This window comes from Bos grunniens, chromosome 26 (assembly GCF_055505025.1).
Source record: "Bos grunniens cultivar Pamir isolate PY7600 chromosome 26, Bosgru_T2T1.0, whole genome shotgun sequence".
In the NCBI taxonomy this organism is placed as follows: Eukaryota; Metazoa; Chordata; class Mammalia; order Artiodactyla; family Bovidae; genus Bos; species Bos grunniens.
In genome coordinates this window covers 40,100,553-40,119,858 of record NC_141190.1, presented here as the reverse complement: position 1 = coordinate 40,119,858, position 19,306 = coordinate 40,100,553, and the positions used below count along the sequence as shown (strand labels likewise).

The 19,306-nt window shown below is 43.5% G+C and overlaps 1 long non-coding RNA gene across 1 annotated transcript; it reads right to left on the bottom strand.

The window, feature by feature from the left end:
- Nucleotides 1–1,468: 1,468 nt before the first annotated feature.
- Nucleotides 1,469–18,793, bottom strand: LOC147344438 (uncharacterized). The gene is made up of 2 exons (XR_015155672.1): nucleotides 18,086–18,793; nucleotides 1,469–3,291 (listed from the first exon to the last, which is right to left on the bottom strand). It is a non-coding gene; the product is annotated as an uncharacterized LOC147344438 (long non-coding RNA).
- Between the last annotated feature and the right edge of the window lie 513 nt (nucleotides 18,794–19,306).

The following is a 19,306-nucleotide window of genomic DNA, read 5'->3' as shown; positions in this document are numbered from 1 at the left end:
TCATTTGTAACATAGGAATTATAGTTATTTTCACTTCCCAAGGGCCAGTATAAGGGTCAAATGAGTAAAAGTACTTCAAATGCTTGACACATAAAAATGCATTCAATAGATGATTAATATCAGGTTGTAACAAATAAACAAATATCATTATCATTGACATGATTATCCACACAAGAGCTGATTTATTCAAATAGTAAAGAGAAAGAAAAGCTAGAACAGAATTATACAGGTGAACCACATAATAAGGAGACATTTGTGTGTGTGTGGTGGGAGGGGGGCTTCCCTGGCGGCTCAGGGGTAAAGAACCCACCTGCCAATGCAGGAAACACAGATTCGATCTCTGATGGGGAAAGATCCACAGGCCAAAGGGTAACTAAGCCTGGGCTCCACAGCTACTGTGCCCACGTGCTGTCATTACTGGAGCCCGCGTGCCCTAGAGCCCGTGCTCTGCAACCAAAGAAGCCACCGCACCGAGAGGCCCACACACCGCAACTGGAGAGTGGCCCCCATGCGAGGAAACTAGAGAAGAGCCCACTCAGCACTTCTCAGGAGAAGAGCCCAGTGCAGGCAAAAACAAAAAATTAGAAGAGAGAGAGACATTTGGGAAAATGCTTAGTGAGATGGGAGGCCTATCAGATTAAAATGAAGGCACAGCGGTGGGGGGGGAGGGGGACTTCCCTTCACAGAAGAAGAGGCCAGGTGCTAACCAGGTGTCAGAAGGAAGAGAGACTAAGACAACACGCATACCCACTCACTTCCACAGCATCTCCAAGGGGCACGGGAAGAGGACAGCAGTGGCTACACTTTGTCATGGAAACCAACCCAGCCTCTCCCTGCCGGATGCAAGCAAGCTTTGTTCCTTCACACCAAGTGTCAAAATCCTCTTCTGAATCACCCACTTTGCCGTCTCAGTTCCTGTCAAATGCATATTTTCTCTTGACTTTTCCTCAGCTTTTACCCCAGAACCAACCAACAGTTCATCAAGGCTTGAGAGGATATCGTTCAATCCATAGTCTGCAAGGTCCCAACCACATACACCCAGATCCTGATCATAATTCACGCTTCCCTGCAGCTTATTTGTTTCTTGTCAAACTATTCGAATTGCAGCTCGTACTGGAAAAACATCTGATCGAGCACATTACCTGGGTGGCCCCTGGTTTACAACCACTCTCTGAAACAATTCCATGATCAGACTCCACCGTGAAGTTGAGATGGGAGAAGAGTCATTTCCTTCTTGCAGAGTCCTGCATCCATTTGTCTTTTAACTCCAGAACCATCTGAAACATCTCTCTGTGACATATTGAAGTTAAAAAAAAAATAGTTTTTGTTTTATTTCTTTAGTCCAAGGATCAACAAACTTCCTGTAAATGGCCAGGTGGTAAATATTTAAGGCAATATGTGCCAGATGGTGCTTGTCACAACTCAACTTTGCTATTGTCACCAAAGACAAAACACAAATGAAAAGGGATGACTGTATTGCAATAAAACTTTATTGACAAAACGAGCAGCGACAGCACACAGCCTGGGTTTTCCAGTCCCTGCTCTCTAGTTTGTCCCATGTTTAGAGAGCCAGAAAATCAATGGGCTCTTATGTCCTGAGAAACCAAAAGGAAACCTATTCTCAAGGCAACTAGTTCATGTGCTACCAAGTAAAGTATAATCACCCCACCAGTTACAGTTCCTGCTGTTTTGTTGTTTGTTTAGATCAATTTATTCCCAGTACTTGATTCCACAGGAGCACAAAATAGACAGCAGAACCTCTTTGTCACATGTTTCTCTTACATAGAACCTGACACATAAAGCCAAGGACACAGATGAGGGGGCTTCTCCAAGAGGGCTCCATCTTTTCTGATTTGGATAGATTCTTGAACATTTGGAGATGCCCTGTGGCACCCCTGCAGAGTGTGATAAACACTGGTGAGGAGCTCAGAGGCTGGGGCTCTGAGTTGGAGACCCAAGCTCTAGTCCAGGCTCTATCCAATTTCTTTGGAAACTGCAGAGATATGAGATGATGAAAGGCAGCACCCCAGGGAGACAGAAGTTGACCTTGGCCCTGATGCCAGCTCCTGGCTTGGGCCCTTGAAGATCCCTAGCTGGCCTTCTGTAGTCTGGGCCCAGTGTTCTTCCAATAAATTTCATTTTGATTTTTGCTCAAGTTAGCTTGGCTGGATGTCTGTTCTTTACAACCAAACAATCCCTAAACAAATTAGCAGCAGAATTAGATTTAATGACATTTCAATTCTGTTCAGCTTATGCTAAAAGAGACATCAAATGGGCCACCTGAGTTCTGGGATGTAATCGAATCTTCAAATTCTTAAATTAATTAAATAATTAAGTCTCCTGTAAGACAACACTCCAATATGTGGGAAGAAGATGACTTGGGCTTTTGTTTATTTTCCTATAGCTGTTTACAGTTCCACTTCTAGAATAGAAAGTGAATCAGAGAATATTCAGTGCAAAGTTAACCTAGTGATTCAAAATCAAGAGTGTGATTCATGAGACAAGATTAAAATAATGAACGCTCCAGTCAAGCTAAATAAAGAGTAAAGGTGCAGGGTTAAGTGCGTCTGACTACCTATAAGGTGTAAACAACTGAGTAATGACGTTTGGGGGATGGTAGTAAAGTGTGTTAGGTAAGAAGAGGGGAAGGCTTGGTAAATGTCCTGAATGTTGCTAATTCCATTGAAGATGGAATTATCCCTCTGAAGAAATTTGCAGAATTATCTTCAGAATTAACTGTGTGATTTCTGAAATTGGTTTAGATAAGGCAGAACAATATGTGAGTTGTTCTTTTTCCATCTTAATACTTATTAATCTTTATTAATGCATCTAATTGAAAGAAATAAAAGTCCTTTCAAACGTCCTCTAATGCAGACTTTTCACAGATATTATTTCAACACTATGTCCTTTGCTCTCCATCCTGAGCCCAGGTTACTGTGGTCAGAAAATGTTTTCCTTCGGGTCCTTCTCCAAGGAAGTGGGTAACAGGCAGCCTTTGGTTTGTTAGATCTAAGAGACTGTGATCCTCCTCAGAATGAGAAGGTTCTGGAGCCCTCTTGGTCCCATGAAGCTTATTTGTCTACATCTTACCTCTTTCTATTTCTCTGACTCCAAATCTCTTGGGATAGGGTTTCCAGGATGATAATCTCTCCTGTAAGGTCAACCACAGAGAATCTTCATGGTCATCAGGCCCTTGAGTTTCCCTTGAAGACTGTGCAGTGATCTGACATGGCTCAGCCTCCAACACAGCATGAGAACAACGCCATAAGTATCCAGGTGGCAGCACCAAACCTAAGTTGAGAAGCCCTGTTTTTAAAGAATTCATCCCTTGAGCTTATGCGCAGCCCTCCAGAGAAAAGAAGGACCAAGTACCTCTTTAACTTGGACTCAAGAACCAAAGGCTACAGTGTGAGACAGGTGGAAATGAAGTGATTGGGCTCCAGGTTTCTGAAATCTGGACTCCTTGCTAGCAATGAGGCCAATGGATAATTTTGCCTTCAAGTTTCCTCATCTAGGGCATAGGAATTGCTGTTGTTCAGTCACTAAGTTGTGGCCAGCTCTTTGAGACCCTGTGGATTGCAGCACACCAGGCTCCTCTGTCCTCCATTAACTCCCAGAGTTTGCTCAAACTCATGTCCATTGAGTCAGTGATGCTATCTAATCATCTCATTCTCTGTTGTCCCCTTCTCATCCTGCCTTCAATCTTTCCCAGCATCAGCATCTTTTCCAGTGAGTTGGCTCTTCACATTAGGTACAAAAGCATTGGAGCTAGAGTGAAGTAAGCCAGAAAGAAAAACACCAATACAGTATACTAACGCATATATATGGAATTTAGAAAGATGGTAACAATAACCCTGTATACGAGACAGCAAAAGAGACAACGATGTATAGAACAGTCTTTTGGACTCTGTGGGAGAGAGAGAGGGTGGGATGATTTGGGAGAATGGCATTGAAACATGTATAATACCATGTGTGAAACAAGTCGCCAGTCCGGGTTTGGAAAAAAAAAAAAGCATTGGAGCTTCAACTTCAGCATCAGTCCTTCCAAGAATACTCAGATCCAGCACCACAATTTTAAAACATCAATTCTTTGGCACTCAGCCTTCTTTGTGGTCCAACTCTCACACCTGTCCATGACCACTGGAAAAACTATAGCTTTGATGATACGGAATTTTGTCAGCAAAGTGATGTTTCTTCTTTTTAATACACTGTCTAGGTTTGGCATATCTTTCCTTCCAAGGAGCAAGTGTCTTTTAATTCCGTGGCGTAGGACTAGCCAGGAGTAAAACACCAGGGCCCAAGCACCAAATTCAGCTGCCACCAGTTTTTGTAAATAAAGTTTTATTGGAACACAGCCACACCACTTATTTACACACTGTCTGTAGCTTCTTTTGTGCTGCAACAGCAAAGCTGAGTAGCTGCAACATAGCATGCCTTGCTGCTGCTGCTGCTGCTACTAAGTCGCTTCAGTCGTGTCCGACTCTGTGCGACCCTAGAGACGGCAGCCCACTAGGCTCCTCTGTCCCTGGGATTCTCCAGGCAAGAACACTGGAGTGGGTTGCCATTTCCTTCTCCAATGCATGAAAGTGAAAAGTAAAAGTGAAGTCGCTCAGTCGTGTCCGACTCTCAGCGACCCCATGGACTGCAGCCTACCAGGCTCCTCTGTCCATGGGATTTTCCAGGCAAGAGTACTGGAGTGGGGTGCCATTGCCTTCTCCATAGCATGCCTTACCAACCCTAAAAGAAGAACCAACCCTGTCTGGTTCTTCATGGAGAAAGTTAGCCAACCCCTGAACTAATTGCTCTTTCTGACATCTTCCAAACTCTCTGCCTCTTCCCCATGTTGCCACATACTAGGAAAGTGTTTCTGATGTGTGTGTACACATATATGAGAGACCTATCTCACTTGTGACAATTATAGATAATGGGCTGGGGTACAGTCTGAGAGACATCCCATGGGCATGCTTATCCAACCAAGAAGAGGAAGATTCCAGGTGCACAGAGCAAAGTTCACAGTTTCTGATGGGCCTAATGAGAGAATGGGCTTCCCTGTTGGCTCAGTGGTACGGAATCCGCCTGCCAATGCAAGAGAGGCAGGTTCGATCCCTGGGTAGGGAAGATCCCCTGTAGGAGGAAATGACAACCCACTCCAGTATTCTGGCCTGGAGAATCCCGTGGACTGAGGAGCTGAATGGGCTATAGTCTATGGGGTCACAAAAAAGTAGGGCATGACTTAGGGACTAAATAATAACAAAAGAGAGAATGAGTCTGTGTCTTTCCTCCAGTAATGCACAGCCTTCCCAGTAATACTGAACAGGGTTCTCTTTGCCTCAAGTATCGAGAACCCAGCCCACGGTCACCATATCTACACACAAACTCAACACTGAAACCAAACTGTAAACAATCTTTCTCGTAGTTTTGTTCAGAAAGAGATTTGGCCAGTCCTATATTTATAGGATAGCTGTGTTTAAATTTCAGCTACACAGGAATTGCAGATTTCTGGGTTTTTCCCAGCTAACACTCTACACAAAGAACAGCCAGCCACTGGATGGGCAGCCAGTTCCCATTAAACTTTCCCAACGATATAACAGGACTGCTTCTTATTCATCCTACCCTTGTACATTGGGTGTTAGGAGATGATTTTCACAGAAATCCAGTTCCCAGAAGAAGAAAGACAAGACAGCAGGCACTGCCACCACTGTTTCTGGTGGTGGCAAAATTATGAGCTGACAGCCTCTGCCAGCTGGTACTTTTCTGATCTGGGTCATTTGTCATCTTGACAGGAAGACTGGAAAGGAATTGAATGATAGTTTTAATCCATGCAATAGAAAGCATATATGTATCAAAAATCAGTGTCTGCAATTATGAAGCTATTTAAAAAAAAACCATTAATCCCTAAAATCCTCCATCTGTCATGAAACAGGCCTCATTTAGGTACTTAACAAAATTACAGAAAGAGGTTCTGATTCCACCGTTTGCAGTTCCCTGGTGGCCTCCTCCTTCTGCTCAATTGCATTCAGCCAACAACTTGACTTACACCCTGCCAGTCGAGTAAGCTTCAGTGGAAAGGGGAGCTTTCTCTCCCAGTGTCTATGTACCCATTCAGGGAAGAATCTGAATGGTCCGACTTGGGTCATGTGACCTATCCTTCACCTACCAGCCCTTTCATGAAAGATTCCTAATTAGCCAGCCTGGGTCAAATACTCACTCCTATGGCAGAGATTAGGGATCCTGACTGATACTTGGCCAGGACTGAAGAAATAGGGCTGGGTCTCCAAAGAATGAGAAAAGCCCTCTAAAAGGCCAAAGTTGTAACCACCATGCCCCATCAAGCCAGCTTTCAAACATGGTTTCCAAAGTCATCAGCAAGGATTGAAGGGGAGTTCATACTGTTCTAATTTTTAAAAGGTGACCAGTTCACCATACCAGCAGACGTGAATGCTGCGTGCATGCTCAGTCGCTAAGTCGTGTGCAACTCTTTGAGACCCCATGAACTGCAGCCCATCAGGCTCCCCTGTCCATGGATTTCTCAGGCAATAATACTAGAGTGGGTTGCCATTTCCTACTCCAGGGGAATCTTCCTGACCCAGGAATCGAACCTGCAACTCCTGCATTGGCACATGGATTCTGTGCTATCTGGGATGCCCAAAAGCACCACACAGAGGATAACAGTTCTGTAGCAATGTTGTAAAGTAGCTAACAAAGTGTTCGTTGTTTGGGAGAGTCAAAGTTATTTGACTAGGTAGATTTAAGTTCTTATGCACTAAATGCAGATTAGGGATTTTCTTTTTAATACTATGTTCACTGATATATCTGGATTCTCTATTATTCTTCCTTCTTTCTCCTGCCACTTTGATCACCCACTTTCCTCTTCATAACAAAAATATTTCTTCAAAAGCTATACTGTATTCAGATGTTTGAGAAATAACAGGTCACCTTTCCTGAATTTAACCTTCCCAAAAAGTAACTTTTGTTGTTGGCTGACATTCACTTTGTAAAGGGTTTGTGTATAAACAAGTTTATACGATCTGAAGATCTCTTTATGGGTTATCAGCAAGAATCTTGGGGATGGTCTATAAGTCATTCTGAAACCTACAGAAATTTAAGGTGAAGGCATGGCTTTGGCCCCAGGCTCCTACCACGACAGGAAGCTGGCACACGGCCACTGGCTTCTAACACCCCTGTTCTTGGCGGTCTTTATCCCTGATCACAGAGAGAGCATCTCTAGGACTAGGACTGCACCCCCAGAGCATGATCGCTCAGAGGTCTCTAATAGCCTTTCTCCAACACTAACTTGTTAATATTCTCCCATCTTTGTTCCTCAGTCACAGATTTCATTTAAGCCCAACTCCTTCAAAGTGGGAAGGGAACCTGCCGGGGTCCAGCCCCGGTGGATCCAGGGAATTCGAAGGGGAGACGGCACCAGCGATCAGGAAACAATTGCTTAATTAAACATTAATTAAGGAAGTAAAGAGTGGTTAAATAAGGATAGCTCAGTGAGAAAATTCAGTGGAGAAAAGAGGCTGAATAATTCAGCCAGAAGGTGAGAGAAAGAACGACATGGGGAGACCAAGTTTTGGTGAACAAGGCCCGCGCTTTATTTTCCAAAGTAGTTTTTATACCTTAAGTAGTGCATAGAGGATAATGGGGGAAGGGGTAGAGTCATGCAGTAAGCCAGGCTTTCTTCCTGCAAACTTATCATATGCAAAAGTTTAGGTGATTTACATCATCTTCTGGCCAGGAGGCCTGTTAACATTTTAAGAAACTTATTTTTCTCTAAAGGTGATTATTCCAAAGTCAGGCACCAGCCTCCAAAAAAGCACTGGACAAAGCTGCATTCCTATAGGGCAAAGGTGAGGTGGGCTCAATCAAGAAAAGAATTAACTCAGGGGTCCAAGGTTACAAACATTGAGGCTACTACTTACATTTCTATACACCCATTATATCAATCAATACACTGCCAAGGACACAGTAGGTAAGGGGTATGGAGACTTAGCAGCAAACATTGGCCCAATAAGTGAAAAACCCTTCACCAATACAATTTCTAATCAATCTCAAAGGAATCTGTGTTTAGACAGTTTAGAACATCTCCCGCCTCTTACAGTTGGGAGGCTCTGAACAATCACATGTGGCTGGAAAAACCTATTCAGGCAGGCTAGAGGACTTCCAAATGAGTTTGTAGGTTGAAACACTGTCACACCCAGGAATTATTAACTGGAGCTGTAAGCTAACTCTTTTTTCAGAGAGAGGTAGTGGGGGACAGCCCCCTGTAAAGTCAGAGGTGTAGGTGAAAGCACAAAGCAGTAGGTAGGCAGACTCTGGTTTTGGGGGTAGATGCTCGAGAATTTCCAGGGGGACTCCTGAGGCTCGATCCCGCCTTTGCGTATGCCAAGCCTCCTTCCTCATGACCTTTGCCACGGGTAGAGCTCGCTCCCAGCAGGAACCTTTTCTCAAGACTGACTTGATTCAACTATGCCTTATGCTTTTTTACTCCGCACTTTACTATCCCAAATATATTATTTTAGCCTTAAGCACATGGGTAACTTGGGGAAACACAGTGTTCCAGTGCAAAAACACGAGCTGGATTTAGACTTCATGGTTTGGGAGAAAAATATTCTCATTCCAAAGTGACTTGAAAACTCAAAGGCTTTGTGATAAGCACATTTGGAGACTTGCTTCCTAAAAGACTAAAATATTCTCTGCTACACTCAAAGTTTCCAAATATATGTGAATAAAATATGGTGATTACTCATGGGAAATATCCCCCAATGTTGTCTAAATAAGAACAGCTGTCCAGAAGCCCTTTTAGGTTATGTGAGTCCACAGGGTCTCTAGCCATCAGATTCTGCAGGACCTCCCAGGCCACTTCTGATGAGCCCCACAAGCTTCAGCTCTGAGGGTGTGTGGTACCTAGTCTTTGGGAGGCACTATGGAAAACATTATTTCTAGCTTAATCCAGGCTTCAACTTGCCTTGTCAGGAGCAAACAAAATGCTGCAAATTCTTAACCAATTCCTTTAAATGGTGTTTCTACTATGCAAGCTTGGACTCCGGCATTTTATTTTAGGCTATTTCCCATACTGCTTTGCTGTGCTCAGTCATGTCCTACTCTTTGCAACCCTACAGACCATGGCCTGCCAGGCTTCTCCGTCCATGGAATTTCCCAGGTAAGAATATTGGAGTGGGTTGTCATTTCCTCCTCCAGGAGATCTTCCTGACTCAGGGATCAACCCCCCATCTCCTGCATCTCCTGTAGTGGCAGGTGGATTCTTTACCACTGAGCCACCTGGAAAGCCCTCATAAGGAGGTCACCTCTACTCTTTTTTTCTAATGCTTACCTGCCACCTAGGCTGAGACTGCCCTGTGGTTCTTGAATTCTCTCTTATCTACCTGGATTCCTGATGATCTACACAGTCTGACCCTGACTCCCCCATACCCCTAGTACCAGCCTACATGTGGCACTTACCACATCGCAGAATGAGCCTTTCAAAGTGCAAATCTCATTGGGCCATTTCCTGATTAGTATTTTTCAGTAGGATAAAGACTAAAACCCTGTTCTTGGGGTACATCTCCCAGCAACACTCACTGACCCCACGGAACCCAGACTTACAAACCTCTCTCTCCATCACCACCTCCAAATCTCTTCTTCTTGTTAATTGCTTTTCTTCCTTCGAGTTTCAGCTAAATCCTCTCTTCCTCAAGAAAGTAACCCCTGACCTGCCAATGAGCCATTCCTCCATTACAATTTCCAACAATGTTACAGGTCTACCCTTCCATAACCCTGGTCACAATTACAGTATTGGACACACTGCATGATGATTTTATTAGTGCTGATAGATTACACTAGACTGTGAATTCCTTGTGGGCCGTTACTCTGCCCATTTCTGCATCTCCAGCACTGCTTACAGGTTGGCCCTCAACAGGTATGCGCTCAATGAGTGTCTGAATGAGTCTAGTACCCCAGGCACAAGGTGAACTGATTCACACTATAAAATAACAATATTCACTTTCTCATTTTTCCCTGAACATTTTTCTCTCTCTCAGGAAACCTCCTTCCTTGGTCTCAGAGATCAAAGGGCTGAGGGAGCATCTTCCAGTCCTAATTCTCAGACAGACACAATTCCTAATAAATTTTGATTGTGATTTCTTTTTGGCTTCCCCGGTGGCTCAGCAGTGAAGAATCTGCCTGCAATGCAGGAGCCACAGGAGAACATGGGTTCAATCCCTGGGTTGGGAAGATACCCTGGAGAAGGGAATGGCAACTCTCTCCAGTATTCTTGCCTGGAGAATCCCATGAACAGAGGAGCCTGGCAGGCTACAGTCCATGAGGTCACAAAGAGTCGGACATGACTGAAGTAACTTAGCATGCACACATGATGTCTTTTAACAATTATTCTTTGATATCACATTAAATTGATCAAATACTCGTGGTTTTGATGTTGGGCACCGTTCCACCGATGCAGTTTTCCTGTGATGGTCCCCTGTCTGCCTCTGCAGCTAAATGGATTTACAAAGCACATCCTCCTTGAAGCTTGAGATTAATGTACATGAAATTGGGCTGATGGGATTACTGATGAGTAACAGAATACAATCAAATCAAAGTGGGCATTCCACATAAGTGTAAACACATTGAGGATTTGGAAAAAGCTGATGCTGGCTTCATTTATGCCTCTCTTACCCTGAAGCTGACAATGGGACTTTCATTCATTTAACTTGATCACTGTCGAGAAATAATAGAACTCGCTATAAGTCTTAAACCAAATAGATTTCAGGAAAACATTCTCTGTTCTGCACTGACCCCAAATCAGACTCTGCAGAGGCCATGACTTTCCAATCCCACAAGCTCCCAAGCCCCTTCTCCTGGGTCTCACAAGTTCATCTAGTTCTGATAGTTCTCAGGATTGGGGTTGGGTTTAAATTAACTTCCTCCTGTTGGTATTTGTGTTTATTTTTTTCCTCTCTTTATAGCAAGGGATTAGATTGTGTGTTTCAAGCAATCTCTCGTTTTGCTCTAACACCACTGGTAGACATTGTTCCACAGGAGGCAGAAGCAGAATGGGGTGGAACAGAGGTTTCCCAAACAGAAGGAGCAAAGAATCACTTTGCATTGTCTGACCTCCCTACAGCCTACTTCTCTGATCTGAAGTTGGGGTAGAGAGAAAAGAAAGAGCAGATACAAGCTTCTCATACTTCTCATTTCTCCCAGAGACATCCTAAGAGTCCCAAATCCTATAAAACTCCACCTAAAACCAAAGCTTCTGACTATAACCCACCACTGAAATGAGGAAGTTCTAACATGTCTCAGAGTCCTGCCTTATCATATATATGGCAGCATTCAATTAGCCTTAGTCCCTGGGTCACATTCATTTCTGACCTCTCAAGGTTCCTCTTTGATATTTACTGCTTTCACAGTTGTCTCCTCTGATCCTTAACATACTGTGAAGTAAGCAGGACAGGGTTTATCATCCCCATCTCAGAGACACATACACTCAGTTCAGTTCAGTCTCTCAGTTGTGTCTGACTCTTTGTGACCCCATGGACTGCAGCACGCCAGGCCTCCCTGTCCATCACCAACGCCCGGAGCTTACTCAAACTCATGTCCATCAAGTTGGTGATTCCATCCAACCATCTCATCCTCTGTCATCCCCTTCTCCTCCCACCTTCAATCTTTCCCAGCATCAGGGTCTTTTCAAATGAGTCAGTTCTTCGCATCAGGGGGCCAAAGTATTGGAGTTTCAGCTTCAGTGTCAGTCCTTCCAAGGAATATTCAGGACTGATTTCCTTTAGGATGGACTGGTTGGATCTCCTTGCTGTCCAAGGGAATCTCAAGAGTCTTCTCCAACACCACAGTTCAAAAGCATCAATTTTTCTGTGCTCAGCTTTCTTATAGACACTGCAATAGACATCTGCTCTTTCTGCATGCCCAGCCTCCCTCCTCCTCTTCTTCTAACATCAGCAGCTCCCCTTCCCTTAGGAGACACCTCTTGCCACATCACATTTGATTTTGATGAAGCTTTGATCAAAGGATACTGCTCCAGCTGCCACTACCTTCTATATCGCTACCACCTTCTGAAGCTGAAAGAGTCACGACAAAGAAAAGCCAGTGAGACTCTCTGTCTCCTGGAAATCTGAATCAAAGAGAACTTTCAGGCTGTTGGAACTGAGGGACCACCCACAATGTCTGATGCCCAGATCCCTGGAGTGACCCAGTTACTCAAACCCCCCTTTCTTCCCTTACCCTCTGAACAAATCCTTTTCACCCTTAACTTAATCACAGTTGGTTTCTGCCATTTGCAACTGAAGCATTCAGCAACAAGTCTGCAATTTGCCCAAGCTCTCAGACTCCAACACAGGCCTCTTAACTCAATCTTCATGCTATGGCATGGAACATATCATAAGTAATACAAATACCTTAACCAACACAGAGAAGATGGTAAGGCTGACACAACTGAAGATAAATTTCATTCATTTCATTTCATTCATTTAAATTTCATATAAAGAAAGCCTCATCTAGGGCAGTGAGTCTCAGCCAGGAAGTAGTTTTACCCTTCTGCACCCCCAAGGATAAGTGGCAATGCCACGAGACATTTTGGTTGTCACAACTGATAGGGGACTGCTACTGGCTACTGACAAAGGCCAGGGATGCTGGTAATTGTCCAACAATGCACAGGAAGGCCACCCCCCCAGTCCCATTCACCACCCCCCCCCAAATAGTTATTTGCCCCAAAATGTCAGTAGTACCAAGGTTTAGAAAACTTCATCTGGAGAAAATGGACTTATTTAGCATACCAGTCAGGATAACACCAGATAATGTCAAAAAGTGGGGGGGGGGGGGGGAATCCAAGTTTTCTTTTTCTTTTTTTAAATCCAAGTTTTCAATAGCCTAACAGTTAACTCATCAAAAGTTGCAACTTGCTGTTGCAAAGTCTGCAGGTAAAAGTCTCCTTTCCGTAATGACTCGCATCCAGATCACGCCATCATGTGACACGACCACTTCAGCACATAGTCTCCAGGTTGCTAAGGCAGGGGTGCGAGAACTGGCAGACTGCACGTCAGGTTCCAAATGCGCATGATCCATTGGCCAGACCAAGAAACCCAAGTGCCAGGGGCGGGGATACACAGGGTGGGCTGGGGACAATGCAATGGATACTGAACAGTAAACAATGCTGTTACACAGCCCATAGAGCTCAGTGCCATTAAACTGTATTAGATACAGAAAGATATTTCCACAATTCATAACTAAGTGACATGAGTAGGACCTGTGCGGGGCCTTACTTGGTTATCTCCTCCAAATTAGGTTGTTTTGCTTTTTGCTTTTTTAACCTCAAAGAATTAATTTGCTGTAGCAGCCCTGACTGCCGCCAATAATTCTCAGCTCTAAATAAGTGCCATTAAGGCCTGATTTGCTTTATGGTGATCAGGCTATGAACTTTGGCAAACAGACCATAGCCAACTAAATTCCATTGATTTAAAGGGCATTTTCTTCCAAGAGCAGAGTCACATAAATGAAATTGTATCTATATGTGATGCAGAGCATTTATAAGTAAGACCAATATATTTTCATAGCATCCGGTCCCATCACTTCATGGCAGATAGATGGGGAAACAGTGGAAACCGTGTCAGACTTTATTTTTCTGGGCTCCAAAATCACTGCAAATGGTGATTGCAACCATGAAATTAAAAGACACTTACTCCTTGGAAGGAAAGTTATGACCAACCTAGACAGCATATTCAAAAGCAGAGATATTACTTTGCCAACAAAGGTCCATCTAGTCAAGGCTATGGTTTTTCCAGTGGTCATGTATGGATGTGAGAGTTGGACTGTGAAGAAAGCTGAGCACCGGAGAATTGATGCTTTTGAACTGTGGTGCTGGAGAAGACTCTTGAGAGTCCCTTGGACTGCAAGGAGATCCAACCAGTCCATCCTAAAGGAGATCAGTCCTGCGTGTTCATTGGAAGGACTGATGCTGAAGCTGAAACTCCAATACTTTGGCCACCTCATGCGAAGAGCTGACTCATTGGAAAAGACCCTGATGCTGGGGAAGATTGAGGGCAGAAGGAGAAGGGGACGACAGAAGATGAGATGGTTGGATCGCATCACCAACTCGATGGATATGGGTTTGGGTGGACTCCAGAAGTTGGTGATGGACAGGGAGGCCTGGCATGCTGCTATTCATGGGGTCGCAAAGAGTCAGACACAACTGAGTGACTGAACTGAACTGAACTGAATATATTTTCATTGCAAATAATGTCGGACTCAATTTATGCAGAGATGTCATCTTGCAGTTAAAAATCTTTAAATATGCATGAGATACAGCATCTCAGTCATTTGGGGCAGTGTTTCTTAATCATGGATAGAGTCACTCTAGCAGCCTTTTCCAAAAATCAAAGTCTGGGCTGATCCTTCAAATTTTTAATTCAACAGAGGTATTCTCATTAAGATTATTGTGGTTGCAAATAAACAATCTCATTGTGGCTACGTGAAAAATGAAAGGGGAAGGCAGCAACCCTGCCTGGAAGGGTACTAGGAAACTAACAGAACTTGGGCTTGGGAATCACAGAGCTGGAACATGGCTGGACATGCAGCAGCCAGGGTTCAAGATCCTTCTGTGAGCTACAGGGTGCTCACCGTCATCCCCCGCCCCTACTTGTAAATCTCCACAGAAGTTTACTTCTCCCAGGAGTTGCTGGACTAGCCTGGCTGAGGAGGGTAGCTCCACCCATGGATAAATCAGCTCCGATGGGGGAAAAGGGAAATCTTCCATGAGATTCTACAACCCTGAGCAAGTTACTCAACCTCTTCATGCCTCAGTTTACTCTTCTGTGAAGTGAGCCTGATGGGAGCATGTGTCCTAGAGGAGCTATTATGCACACATCTTGCAGTTCCAATCAGTGTCTAATACTGTTGGGATTTAGAGGTGTGTTATTTGGAATTAGGATTGTGTACTTTAATTAGTAGATTTCCTGAGCATTTATAATGGGTAAACAATATGAAGCCTTTCCCTTACACTGGCTCATTTAATTTTCAGAAGAGATCTACCGGCTGAGACCTCCTGTGTCTGATACCCTGCCTGGAAAACAGCAAGGGCTACAAAATGTCAAGTGAATGGGTGAATGAATGAATGAAATGAATGGTGGTGTCACAGCCAAGCATTTCAACTAAGATTGCAGGTGGTGATCTGCATAGGTGGTGATCCCACCTTTTCCACGCAGACCTCAGACCCTATACCTGCCCAGCATCTGCTGGTCAGGGGAGTGCTGGGCATGGATAAGGTATGGGGTCTGCAATAGAGGAGGTGCATTCTCCACCGCTCATGCAGCCACCATTCTAGTTGATGCCTCCTATAGAGGGCCCCTCTCTAACATTCGCCCTCATTTTTCACAAATGCATTCATTACAGATGAAAGTACAGGAATGCCAGTTTTATTGATGAGTTTATGTGTGTGGCACAGGCTCCAAAAGCAAGCAATCTGGCTCCAACTGGGATTCTTTATACTTCCTCTCTGTGTGACTCAGAGATAATTACTTTCTTTCTCTGAGCCTCAGTTTTGCAATGTGCAAAAGAGGGGAAAGATAAACAATGCAGCACTGGTAGTATTGTTATGTGAACAAGTGCATGGTAAAAGCAGCACAATTCCTGGCACATAGTCAGGGTTCAGTCAACGATTAGCCAAAATTATAACAGTACTTAACAATCATTATTAAGGATGATACTACAGTGGGTCTAGGAAACAGATGAAAGTAAACTAATCCCAAAACAATCCCAAAGAAAGACAATGCCAAAGAATGTTCAAACTACCACACAATTGCACTCATCTCACACACTAGCAAAGTAATGCTCAAAATTCTCCAAGTCAGGCTTCAACAGTATGTGAACCATGAACTTCCAGGTGTTCAAGCTGGATTTAGAAAAGGCAGAGGAACCAGAGATCAAATTACCAACATACGTTGGATCATCGAAAAAGCAAGAAAGTTCTAGAAAAACATCTACTTCTGCTTTATTGATTACGCCAAAGCCTTTGACTATGTGGATCACAACAAACTGTAGAAAATTCTTCAAGAGATGGGAATACCAGACCACCTAACCTGCCTCCTGAGAAATCTGTATGTAGGTCAAGAAGCAAGAGTTAGAAGTGGACATGGAACAACAGACTGGTTCCAAATCAGGAAAGGACTATGCCAAGGCTTTATATTGTCTCCCCTGCTTATTTAACTTACATGCAGAATACATCATGCAAAATGCCAGGCTGGATGAAGCACAAGCTGGAATCAAGATTGCCAGGAGAAATATCAATAACCTCAGATATGCAGATGACACCACCCTTATGGCAGAAATCAAAGAAGAACTAAAGAGCCTCTTGATGAAAGTGAAAGAGGACAGTGAAAAAGTTAGCTTAAAGCTCAACATTCAGAAAACTAAGATCATGGCATCTGGTCCCATCACTTCATGGCAAATAGATGGGGAAACAGTGGAAACAATGAGAGACTTTATTTTGGGGGGCTCCAAAATCACTGCAGATGGTGACTGCAGCCATGAAATTAAAAGACGCTTGCTCCTTGGAAGAAAAGCTATGACCAACCTAGACAGCATATTAAAAAGCAGGGACATTACTTTACCAACAAGGTCCATCTAGTCAAAGCTATGGTTTTCCCAGTAGTCATGTATGGATGTGAGAGTTTGACTATAAAGAAAGCTGAGCACCAAAGAATTGATGCTTTTGAACTGTGGTGTTGGAGAAGACTCTTGAGAGTCCCTTGGACTACAAGGAGATCAAACCAGTCAATTCTCAAGGAAATCAGTCCTGAATATTCATTGGAAGAACTGATGCTGAAACTCCAATACTTTGGCCATCTAATTCAAAGAACTGGCTCATTTGAAAAGACCCTGATGCTGGAGAAGATTGAAGGTGGGAGGAGAAGGGGATGACAGAGGATGAGATGGTTGGAGGGCATCACCGATTCAGTGAACATGAGTTTGAGTAACCTCCAGGAGTTGGTGATGGACAGGGAAGCCTGGCGTGCTGCAGTTCATGGGGTTGCAAAGAAAGAGTCGGACATGACTGAGCAACTGAACTGAAAGCAATCATTTATTTTTAAAGCAATTTGTTTGCTTGATGCTTGCTTTCCTTGTGTGTGTGTTTAGTTGCTCAGTCATGTCTGACTCGTTGCAGTCCCATGGACTATAGGCCACCAGGCTCCTCTGTCCATGGGATTTCCCAGGCAAGAATACTGAACAGGTTGCCTTTTCCTACTCCTAGGGAGCTTCCCCACCCAAAGACTGAACCCACATCTGCATTGGCAGGCACATTGTTTACCATTAAGCCACCTGGGAAGACCTGCTTTCCTTGAGATTTGCGATAAAACATGGATTCTGGAAAGAGGGGGCCTGGGTTTGAATCCAGATTCACCATTCAATAGCTTTGTGATCTTGGGCAAAAGTTTAACTTCTTCGTACTTCTATTTCCTCATCTGTGAGATGCAATCCTATTAGTACTTAACTCATAGGACTGTGGTAGGGATTAAATTAACCAGTATTTGTAAAACAGAATGATACCCAGTTCATAGTAAGTACTATTTGCTTATTAAATAAATGAAACAGAATGCAGGGGCAGTTTCTGATCAGCTAGCATTAATACACCCAGATAGTTGGCTTCCAGACATGACGTCTTGGTAAGGACACCAGTCAGACAAGGTTTATTCCATTTTATTTCTGGGTTCAGCATTTGATCATTCTTCAAATCTGGATTTCAGAAGACAGTTAATGCTCACTCTCATCCAGGTCTACTCAACTTGAAGGGAGGTGAGATCATGGGGTTTCATGTGAATCAAAATATCTTGAAATGCTTTGATCATTGGGGTTCAGCTATTTCTTGGCCTCAGTACAAAAGAAGTGACACCTAGTTTACTTTGAGGTGGGGAAATCTTTAGGCACAGATGACAAAAGGGCTCTGGGAGCCAGCAGATGGTACCTGGTAAACAGCCCCTTCAAGATGAGCAACATCTGGAAAAGGAAGGTGAAATTCCCCCAAGCGAGTTGTTTTGCATATGAATTGCTCCATTTCTGATTAAGTTTCCCTGAGGCTTACCTGAAGGAAGACTTGTAAAGCTTTCTGTTCAGGAGATACTGAAGAGCAAAAAAAATCCAGAGAATACTATCTTTCACTGTGGTTTTCTTTTTTAAAATTTACTGTGGCAAAAAAAAGAAAAAGGAACACAACATAAAATTTATTGTCCTAACCACTTTTCACTGCACAGTTCAGTAGTGCTAAGGTATCCGCGCCGTGTTTTAAAACAGATTCAGAACTTTTTATATTGCAAAGCTGAAAGTCTCTACCATTAAACAATGACAGTTCTTTTTCTCTCCTCCCTACCACCCTAGCCCCTGGCAACCATCATTTTACTTTCTTCTTGAATTTGACTATTTTCGATACCTCATATAAATGGAATCATGTGGTACTTACCTTTTCGTAACAAATTATTTCGCCTGTATAATGTCCCCAAGATTCATCCATTTTGTAGCATATGAAAGTATTTCTCTCCTTCTTTGACGCTGAAAAATATTTTGCTTGCATATACCATAGTTTGTTTATCCACTCATCTATGCCAAACAGCATTCTACCTCTTCACGACTGTAAAATATTTCTGCTACAAATATTGGTGTACAAACACCTGAGACCCTGATTTCAATTCTTTTGATATATACCAAGAAATGGGATTGCTGGATCATAAGGTAGTTTTTGGAGAAGGCAACAGCACCCCACTCCAGTACTCTTGCCTGGAAAATCCCACAGACGGAGGAGCCTGGTAGGCTCCAGTCCATAGGGTCGCTAAGAGTCGGGCACGACTGAGCGACTTCACTTTCACTTTTCACTTTCATGCATTGGAGAAGGAAATGGCAACCCACTCCAGTATTCTTGCCTGGAGAATCCCAGGGATGGAGGAGCCTGGTGGGCTGCTGTCTATGGGGTCGCACAGAGTAGGACACGACTGAAGCGACTTAGCAGCAGCAAGGTAGTTTTATTTTTAATTTTTTAAGTGACTTAGCATAGCATAGCACAGCAAGGAAACTCCATACTGTTTTCACAGTGGCTGGACTACTATACATTACCACCAACAGTGCACAAGGGTTCCAGTTTCTCCACAGCCTAACCAAAGCAGTTATTTTTGTTTGTTTGTTTGTTTGTTTTATAGTAGCCATCCTAATGGTGTAAGATAACCCATGTGGTTTTGATTTGTCTTTCTCTGATAATTACTGATGTTGAACATGTTTTCATATACTTATTGGCCATTTGTATATAATCTTTGGA